Source organism: Xenopus tropicalis, chromosome 8, assembly GCF_000004195.4.
Source record: "Xenopus tropicalis strain Nigerian chromosome 8, UCB_Xtro_10.0, whole genome shotgun sequence".
Classification (NCBI taxonomy): Eukaryota; Metazoa; Chordata; class Amphibia; order Anura; family Pipidae; genus Xenopus; species Xenopus tropicalis.
This window is the reverse complement of record NC_030684.2, coordinates 78,219,815-78,228,965: the sequence shown is the minus strand read 5'-3', so window position 1 is coordinate 78,228,965 and position 9,151 is coordinate 78,219,815.

Genomic DNA, 9,151 nt, shown 5'->3' with positions numbered 1-9,151 from the left:
CCCAGACTGTATAAATTTACTAGGCTTCAGATTATATTGCATACAGAGCATTATATTTGTTAACAAGTTGTACATTTTCCCTTGTAAAACATCACAGCTGCACTTACAATTATCAGAGAATGCATGAAAATGTAGTTACACAACAGCTGGGGGACTATGCCATTTCCCTGAAGGTTTAGTTAGGGGTAAAGTACATTATGCAGAGTATTACAAGTGCACAATTACTGCAATGTTATTTTGTTGTAATCACTTTGTGGAATAAGTTATAACACTATAATTATACAGTAAAACCAAAAATAATATAGGGCTCATTTACTAAGCAAGTCCAGATGGGGCGATTGCAACATTTCTTAATGGCATAAGGGAGATCAACTTTGCTTTGCTAGAGATACAAACTGTGGATTTCAAGGATCTTGGATTGACAGTCCAGTACTGCCACATTTTATCTTTTGCTACCCTTGATTAAGACACACTAGGAAGGGTTGGACTGCGTTGTAATGCCTTATGGCTGACATAACGGCATGTATCAGACTCTTCGTAGAAATAATCAGGAGGAACCCTTTATACAATATGTACAGCATTTAGAGCTTGTGGGTGATGCAATTTAGGAGTGCCCATATTGCAAATAGGTTCTGCATGTATTCCCCTAGTTTTGGTCCTCTTGTAATTATGGCATTAGGATGACTGTGGCTTTGGAACACTTTATTAGTAAGGAGCAGGTATGGGGGCAACGAAGTCACCCTCACTTGCCATCTTACACACAAGTGGTGGGGTTTGCCTTAGGCACCTGTTTGCCTTGGCCCAGCACAGATTGTAAGTCTCACATACATACACACGTGAGAAGTGGAAGGAAAATCATACATGATTCCAAAATTTTTTACAAATAAATAACTGCAAAGTGGGGTGTGCGTAATTATTCAGCCCCCCCTTGGTCTGAGTGCAGTCAGTTGCCCATAGACATTGCCTGATGAGTGCTAATGACTAAATAGAGTGCACCTGTGTGTAATCTAATGTCAGTACAAATACAGCTGCTCTGTGACCGCCTCAGGGGTTGTCTAAGAGAATATTGGGAGCAACAACACCATGAAGTCCAAAGAACACACCAGACAGGTCAGGGATAAAGTTATTGAGAAATTTAAAGCAGGCTTAGGCTACAAAAAGATTTCCAAAGCCTTGAACATCCCACGGAGCACTGTTCAAGTGATCATTCAGAAATGGAAGGAGTATGGCACAACTGTAAACCTACCAAGACATGGCCGTCCACCTAAACTCACAGGCCGAACAAGGAGAGCGCTGATCAGAAATGCAGCCAAGAGGCCCATGGTGACTCTGGACGAGCTGCAGTGATCTTCAGCTCAGGTGGGGGAATCTATTAGTCGTGCACTGCACAAAGTTGGCCTTTATGGAAGAGTGGCAAGAAGAAAGCCATTGTTAACAGAAAACCATAAGAAGTCCCATTTGCAGTTTGCCACAAGCCATGTGGGGGACAAAGCAAACATGTGGAAGAAGGTGCTCTGGTCAGATGAGGCCAAAATGGAACTTTTTGGCCAAAATGCAAAACGCTATGTGTGGCGGAAAACTAACACTGCACATCACTCTGAACACACCATCCCCACTGTCACATATGGGGGGGCAGCATCATGCTCTGGGGGTGCTTCTCTTCAGCAGGGACAGGGAAGCTGGTCAGAGTTGATGGGAAGATGGATGGAGCCAAATACAGGGCAATCTTGGAAGAAAACCTCTTGGAGTCTGCAAAAGACTTGAGACTGGGGCGGAGGTTCACCTTCCAGCAGGACAACAACCCTAAACATAAAGCCAGGGCAACAATGGAATGGTTTAAAACAAAACATAACCATGTGTTAGAATGGCCCAGTCAAAGTCCAGATCTAAATCCAATCGAGAATCTGTGGCAAGATCTGAAAACTGCTGTTCACAAACGCTGTCCATCTAATCTGACTGAGCTGGAGCTGTTTTGCAAAGAAGAATGGGCAAGGATTTCAGTCTGTAGATGTGCAAAGCTGGGAGAGACATACCCTAAAAGACTGGCAGCTGTAATTGCAGCAAAAGGTGGTTCTACAAAGTATTGACTCAGGGGGCTGAATAATTACGCACACCCCACTTTGCAGTTATTTATTTGTAAAAAATGTTTGGAATCATGTATGATTTTCGTTCCACTACTCACGTGTACACCACTTTGTATTGGTCTTTCAAGTGGAATTCCAATAAAATTGATTCATGTTTGTGGCTGTAATGTGACAAAATGTGGAAAAGTTCAAGGGGGCCGAATACTTTTGCAAGCCACTGTATTTGCCTGCTGACGGCTCAGAATTTATTGCTGTCACAGAATAACTTAAAAAACTAAAGCATGTGGTGTCAAGGGAAAAAAAATACACCTTGGCTATGCAGATGTTCAAAATAGCCCCTCCATTCATTAGGCTGGGAATTATCTGGGAGTGCCCAGTGCACTTTAATGATGGGCAAATATTGCTCATAACACGAAGGGGCACATTTATCAAAGTACGAATGATTCCAAATACAATAAATTCGTATTTTTTCTAATTTATAGAACTGTGCGTATTTTCTGTGTTTTTTTTTTTTTTCGTTAATTTGCACTACTTTTTCATACTTGTATGTATCTGCCCCTAAGGGTCATAAAATTTTTTTCCTTTATCTCTCTTTCCCCTTAGCGAGGCTACTTACTCTGTAACAACTGCAGAAGGTATGTATGTATATCTTTATTTATAAAGCGCTACTTATGTACGCAGCACTGTACAGTAGAATACATTAATACAAACAGAGGGTTATTAAGATAAATACAAAGTATTACACAAACACAAATAAATAAAAGATACAGTTGCAATAAGATAAGAGTCAAAGACACAAGAGGATGGAGGTCCATGCCCCATAGAGCTTACAATCTATATGGGAGGGTAACTTACAGACACAAGTAGGCAAATATAAGCGCTGTAGGTCACAGTGGGTGACACTACAATATAAGTGTTAGTTCCCAGATCAGGTGCTGGGTGAGTGCTCCAAAAGTTAGTCTTTAAGTTTAGTTTTAAAAAGACTGAGGGAGGATTCTCTCCAGAGGAAATCAGGGAGGGCATTCCAAATGTAAGTGCAAGTGGTTGAACCCCTGGGTAATAGTGACCATAATGTTATTTCATTTAATGTTTGGTGCAGGAAACAAATTTACACGGGGGCAACAAAGACAATGAATTTTAGGAAGGCAAATTTTAGTTCCTTAAGGGCAGCGCTTCAGGGCATAGATTGGGGCATTATGTTTTCTGATAAAAACACAGAGCAGAAATGGTTGTCATTTAAAATGATATTAAATCATTACTGTTCTCAATTTATTCCATTAATAAGAAAAAGTAGAAGTGTTAAGAATCACCCTATGTGGCTTAACTCTCAGGTAAAGAAGTTAATAGGGAGAAAAAGGAAAGCTTTTAAGAAATATAAGTCAGAGGGGACAGTAGCTGCGTTTAATGATTATAAACACTATAACAAGTGTTGTAAAACAGCAATCCGGAAGGCAAAGATAGAAAATGAGGAGCGCATCGCGGCCGAGGCCAAGACTAACCCCAAAAAGTTTTTTAAGTATATTAATAGTAAAAAGATGCAGGTTGAGGGTGTGGCCCCATTGAGTTATAATAACAATATGGTTACAGCGGATACAGAAAAGGCAGATGTGCTTAACCAGTTCTTTTCTTCTGTGTATACAGTAGAGGAGCCAGTGGGCCAAGTCCCACCCAATAGCTTCACTGTTGCCTCAGCTCCAACTACACAGTGGTTGGCACAGGATATGGTGCTTAAAGGGTTACACACGATAAATGTAAACAAGGCACCTGGGCCAGATGGAATACACCCTCGGGTACTGAGAGAGCTAGGGGCAGAATTGCAGTGGCCCTTGTTTCTGATATTCTCAGACTCTCTTTCATCAGGTATGGTACCTAGGGATTGGAAGAAGGCGAATGTCATTCCCATATTTAAAAAGGGAGTAAGATCTCAGCCTGGCAATTATAGGCCTGTAAGTTTGACATCCGTGGTGGGCAAGTTATTTGAAGGCTTGTTAAGGGATCACATTCAAAATTATGTAGTGGAGTATGCCATTATGAGCAGTAATCAGCATGGCTTTATGAAGGACAGGTCATGTCAGACCAATTTAATTGCTTTTTATGATGAGGTAAGTAAGAAGCTGGACAGTGGGGATGCAGTAGATATCATCTATTTGGATTTTGCCAAAGCATTTGATACCGTTCCCCACAAATGACTGCTTTCTAAGCTAAGGTCTATTGGTCTTAGTGAAGCCGTTTGCACATGGATAGAAAACTGGCTACAGGATCGGGTACAGAGGGTGGTTGTTAATGGTACATTCTCTACTTGGAATAAGGTTCTCAGTGGGGTCCCTCAGGGTTCTGTACTGGGTCCACTTTTGTTTAATTTGTTCATAAATGACTTAGGGGAGGGTATTATGAGTAATGTATCAGTGTTTGCAGATGACACAAAACTCTGCAGACCAGTCAATTCTATCCAGGATGTGACATCCCTGCAGCAGGATCTTGACCAACTGGCAATCTGGGCAGCTAAGTGGCAGATGAGATTTAATGTGGATAAATGTAAGGTCATGCACCTGGGATGTAAAAATATGCAAGCCCCGTATACCCTTAATGGGACTGCACTAGGCAAATCCATAATGGAGAAGGACCTTGGAGTCCTTGTAGATAATAAACTTGGCTGTAGCAAGCAATGCCAGGCAGCAGCTGCAAGGGCAAACAAGGTTTTGAGCTGTATTAAAAGGGGTATAGATTCACGGGAGGAGGGGGTTATTCTTCCCCTTTACAGAGCGCTGGTAAGGCCCCATCTAGAATATGCTGTTCAGTTTTGGTCTCCAGTGCTCAAACGGGACATGATTGAGTTAGAGAGGGTCCAGAGAAGGGCAACTAAGCTGGTAAAGGGTATGGAAAGTTTCAGTTATGAAGAAAGACTGGCCAAGTTGGGTCTGTTTACACTGGAGAAGAGGCGCTTAAGAGGTGACATGATAACTATGTATAAATATATAAAGGGATCATATAATAACCTTTCTAATGTTTTATTTACCAGTAGGTCCTTCCAACGGACACGAGGGCACCCACTCCGTTTAGAAGAAGGGAGGTTCCATTTAAACATTCGGAAAGGATTTTTTTACAGTGAGAGCTGTGAAGTTCTGGAATTCCCTCCCCGAATCAGTCGTGCTGGCTGATACATTATATAACTTTAAGAAGGGGCTGGATGGATTCTTAGCAAGTGAGGGAATACAGGGTTATGGGAGATAGCTCTTAGTACTAGTTGATCCAGGGACTGGTCCGATTGCCATCTTGGAGTCAGGAAGGAATTTTTTCCCCTCTGTGGCAAATTAGAGAGGCTTCAGATGGGGTTTTTTGCCTTCCTCTGGATCAACTAGTAGTTAGGCAGGTTATATATAGGCATTATGGTTGAACTTGATGGACGTATGTCTTTTTTCAACCCAACTTACTATGTTACTATGTTACTATGTAAGGGGCAGCAAGACAGAAAGGTTTAAGGCGGGACACAGCAGTAGTAGTGGGGGGCACAACCTTCGTTCCTCTGCAAGGAACATACGGAAACACAAGGGAAGAGATGTAGTGAGGAGCAGAGGAATGGAGGGCTTTGAAGGTTAAGAGAAAGAGTTTGTAAAATATTCTTTGTTTAATAGGAAGCCACGATGAAGACTTTAGCAGGGGAAGGGCCTGAACTTTAATAGACTGTAGGGGGGAAAGATGGGAGTTAGGGAGGCCGGTTAGTAGCAGGTTACAGTAGTCAAGTCGGGATAGGATGAGAGCATGCATGAGCAGCCTAGCTGTTGATGTAGAAAGAAAGGGATGGATTTTGGCAATATTTTGGCAAGAAAAAGTGACAGGTTTTGACAGTGGTGTTAATATGGTCAGAGAAGGAGAGACAGAAGTCAAAGATCATCCCCAAACAACACGCTGAATCGACCGGGTTGATGAGGGTGCCATCAATAGAGATAGAAAGGGGGGTAAGACCAGGCTTAGGCAGAAAGATCATTAGTTCAGTTTTTTGTTAGGTTCAGTTTGAGGTGGCGTTGGTTCATCCAATTGGAGATGGCCAGGAGGCAGTTAGAGATTTGAGTCTCAGTTTTGACTGTTAATGAAGGGGTCGAAAAGTAAATTTGGATATCATCAGCACACAGATGATATTTAAAGCCAAATGAATGGATAAGATCTCCCAAAGATAGTGTGTAAAGGGAGAACAACAACGGCCCAAGTACAGAGCCTTGGGGTACCCCCACATTGAGAGGAACTGGAGATGAGGTTTTGTTAGCATAGGAGACAGTGAATGATAGGTTAGAGAGGTAAGAAGAGATCCAGGATACAGCCTGACTACGGATACCAATCGAATGCAGAATTTGCATCAGGAGGGAGTGGTCGACTGTATCAAATTCAGCCGATAGATCACGGAGGATTAGTATGGAAAAGTGACCTTTGACTTTTGCAACCTGAAGATCATTCGTAACTCTGCACAAGGCCGTCTCAGTAGAGTGCGCAGGCCAAAAGCCAGATTGCAGCGGGTCCAATAAATTATGGGCATTAAAAAAAGTTAGTAATACGGGAGAAGACAATATGCTCTAAGATTTTGGAGGCAAGCAGTAGAAGCGAGACAGGACGGTAGTTAGAGAGACAGGACAGGTGGCCTTTTTAAGAATAGGCTTGACACAGGCCGGTTTGAATGAAGAGGGGAAGTCAGAGAAGAGTTGAAGATGAGAGTAAGAGCTGGAGTAAGTTCAGCAGCACAGTGTTTAAGCAGAGAAGAAGGCATAGGGTATAGAGAGCAAGTGGTGAGGGGAGCTAACAATACAAGCCGGGAGACTTCAGAGACGGACCAAAAGAGCTAAGACATGCAGAAGGGGGCAGAGGAAGGAGGAGCTGGTTAGTATCAATAGAGGGGGGAATTTGATTGCGGATGGACTCCACTTTGTTTATGAAGAAATCAGCAAAGTCCTGGGGAGAATGCATAAAGTGAGGTAATGGAGTCTGCGAGGGACGCAGAAGGGTATTGAATATAGAAAACAGGCGTCGCGGGTTGGATTTATTATTGTTTATAAGGGTATTGTAGTATTCCTGTTTAGCCTTCGACAAGGCAGAGTTGAGGCAGGCCAATAGGAATTTATAATGGATGAAGTCCGCTTGTGTACGGTATTTCCTCCGCAGACCTCGCACAGGAGCGTAGGAATTTGGTGTGCACGTTCAGCCAGGGGCGTGGGTTTTGAACCAGAGTGCGCTTAGGCTGAAGGGGTGCAAATAAATCAATGGTGGAGGCTAGTATATGGTTGTAATCTCTAACCAGGGTATCAGGGTCAGACATTTCATTAAAGGAGGAGAGACTGGACCTGAAAGAGTGAGCGAAGGCCGGGAGGTCTACGTCATGTGTATTTCGAATTAGTACGGGGGAAGGAGCAGGTTGGGAAGGAGAGTGAGAGACAGAAAATGTAACCAGGTGATGGTCAGACAAGGGGAAGGGGACACTGTTAAAATCAGAAAGGGACAGATTTTTGGTAAAGACTAAATCCTTATGAGTCGGAGCATTTGTCCACTGCTGGAGTTCAAAGGAGGAAGTTAGGCGGAGAAAACGTGAGGGCCAGGGTTGCGAGGGATCATCAATGTGGGAGTTGAAATCCTCAAGGATGATTGCAGGGCCGTTAGTACAGAGGAAAAAAAAGAGCCAGGTTTCAAAATCAGAAAGGAAGGTAGCAGGGGAGGAGGCTGACGGGGGCCTGTAAATGACAGCCACCCGTACAGAGAGAGGATGGAAGATCTGAAGGGCATGCACTTCAAATGAGTTAAACAAAAAAGCCAGGCGAATAGGTATAGATGCGAACCGGCAAAGGGAGGAGAATTCCAACTCCCCCGCTGCGTCCAGTGGTCCGGGGGGTGTGGGAGAAAGACAGACCGCCATGAGAGAGTGCAGCTTCAATGGCGCTGTCATTCTGCAACAGCCAGGTTTCTGTTAGTTCGAGGAGATGAAATGATTTAAAGCAGAACAGATCATGGATTAGTGTAGCTTTGTTAGTTAAGGAGCGGACATTAAGAAGGGCACAAGAAAACAGAAGGCAGGAAAAAGGAAGAGTGGGAACCCGAATAAGGTTAGAAACAGCAGAGGAACGGGACAGAAAGACGAGGATGGATATAAGCAGGGCCTGGGGTTTGGAGAGACATCCTCTGCAGCCAGCAATAGTAGGAAAAAGAGTGAGAAGATGTGAGCAGAGGATTTAAAATTAGTGCACCTCCGCGTACGAACAGTTACCGGGGGACAAAGGTGTTGTAAGTAGTTATAAAAGTTGAAGGAGCTGTATGTAGATGGGAGCAGGGAGGAGGATATGTGGATGGAGTATGGACAGACAACAGGGGAGGTTAAAGGAAGAGTCTACCTTAGGGAGCACCATGCATACAATCAGTAGAAATGAGATGAGATTTGCCATTTGCAGGTGAGTTGTAGTCTTGTAGCTTTTAGATTAGCATACAAGTCTGAGTTTGCATGTATCAGGTACAAATATAAAGCTTGTTTGGTATATGCAGGATGTTAACAAATAAGGTTACCTGAATGAAGTAAACATACAAAATAGTAATTGTACATTTAGGCTGTAGAAAGTTTCTTTGTGCACTTTACAACTTCAGCTGCTATGGATCACTATGTAAAGTTCCAGATGCAGCATGTTCAATGCTGTTCCAACTGCTGTCCAACTCTGTCTCTCTCAATACAGTATACTTAAATTTGCTATACTTTAAGTTGCTATACTGCCGAGCTGCAACCCCCAGCCAAGCTGCTCCCCAGGAGAGAGCAGGAAGCAGAGAGCTGTGTGTCTCTGGCACAGGAATTGCAGACACAACAAACCTTTTGACAGAGAAGTCAGTGCAGCATTTCTTTCAGTGCTTATGGCTGTATTTACATAGACTTTTCTGATAAAGCTTAGTTTTTATCTTTCTTTCTCCTTTAACATCTATCTGCCTCCCCAGATTTATTCAGATATTATACAGTTTAAACTTTGCTCATGGATACACAGGTAACACTTGTGCTCCACTCTAAACATCACTGACAAAGTAAAAAAAAAAAAAGCAAGAAAATGTAAATA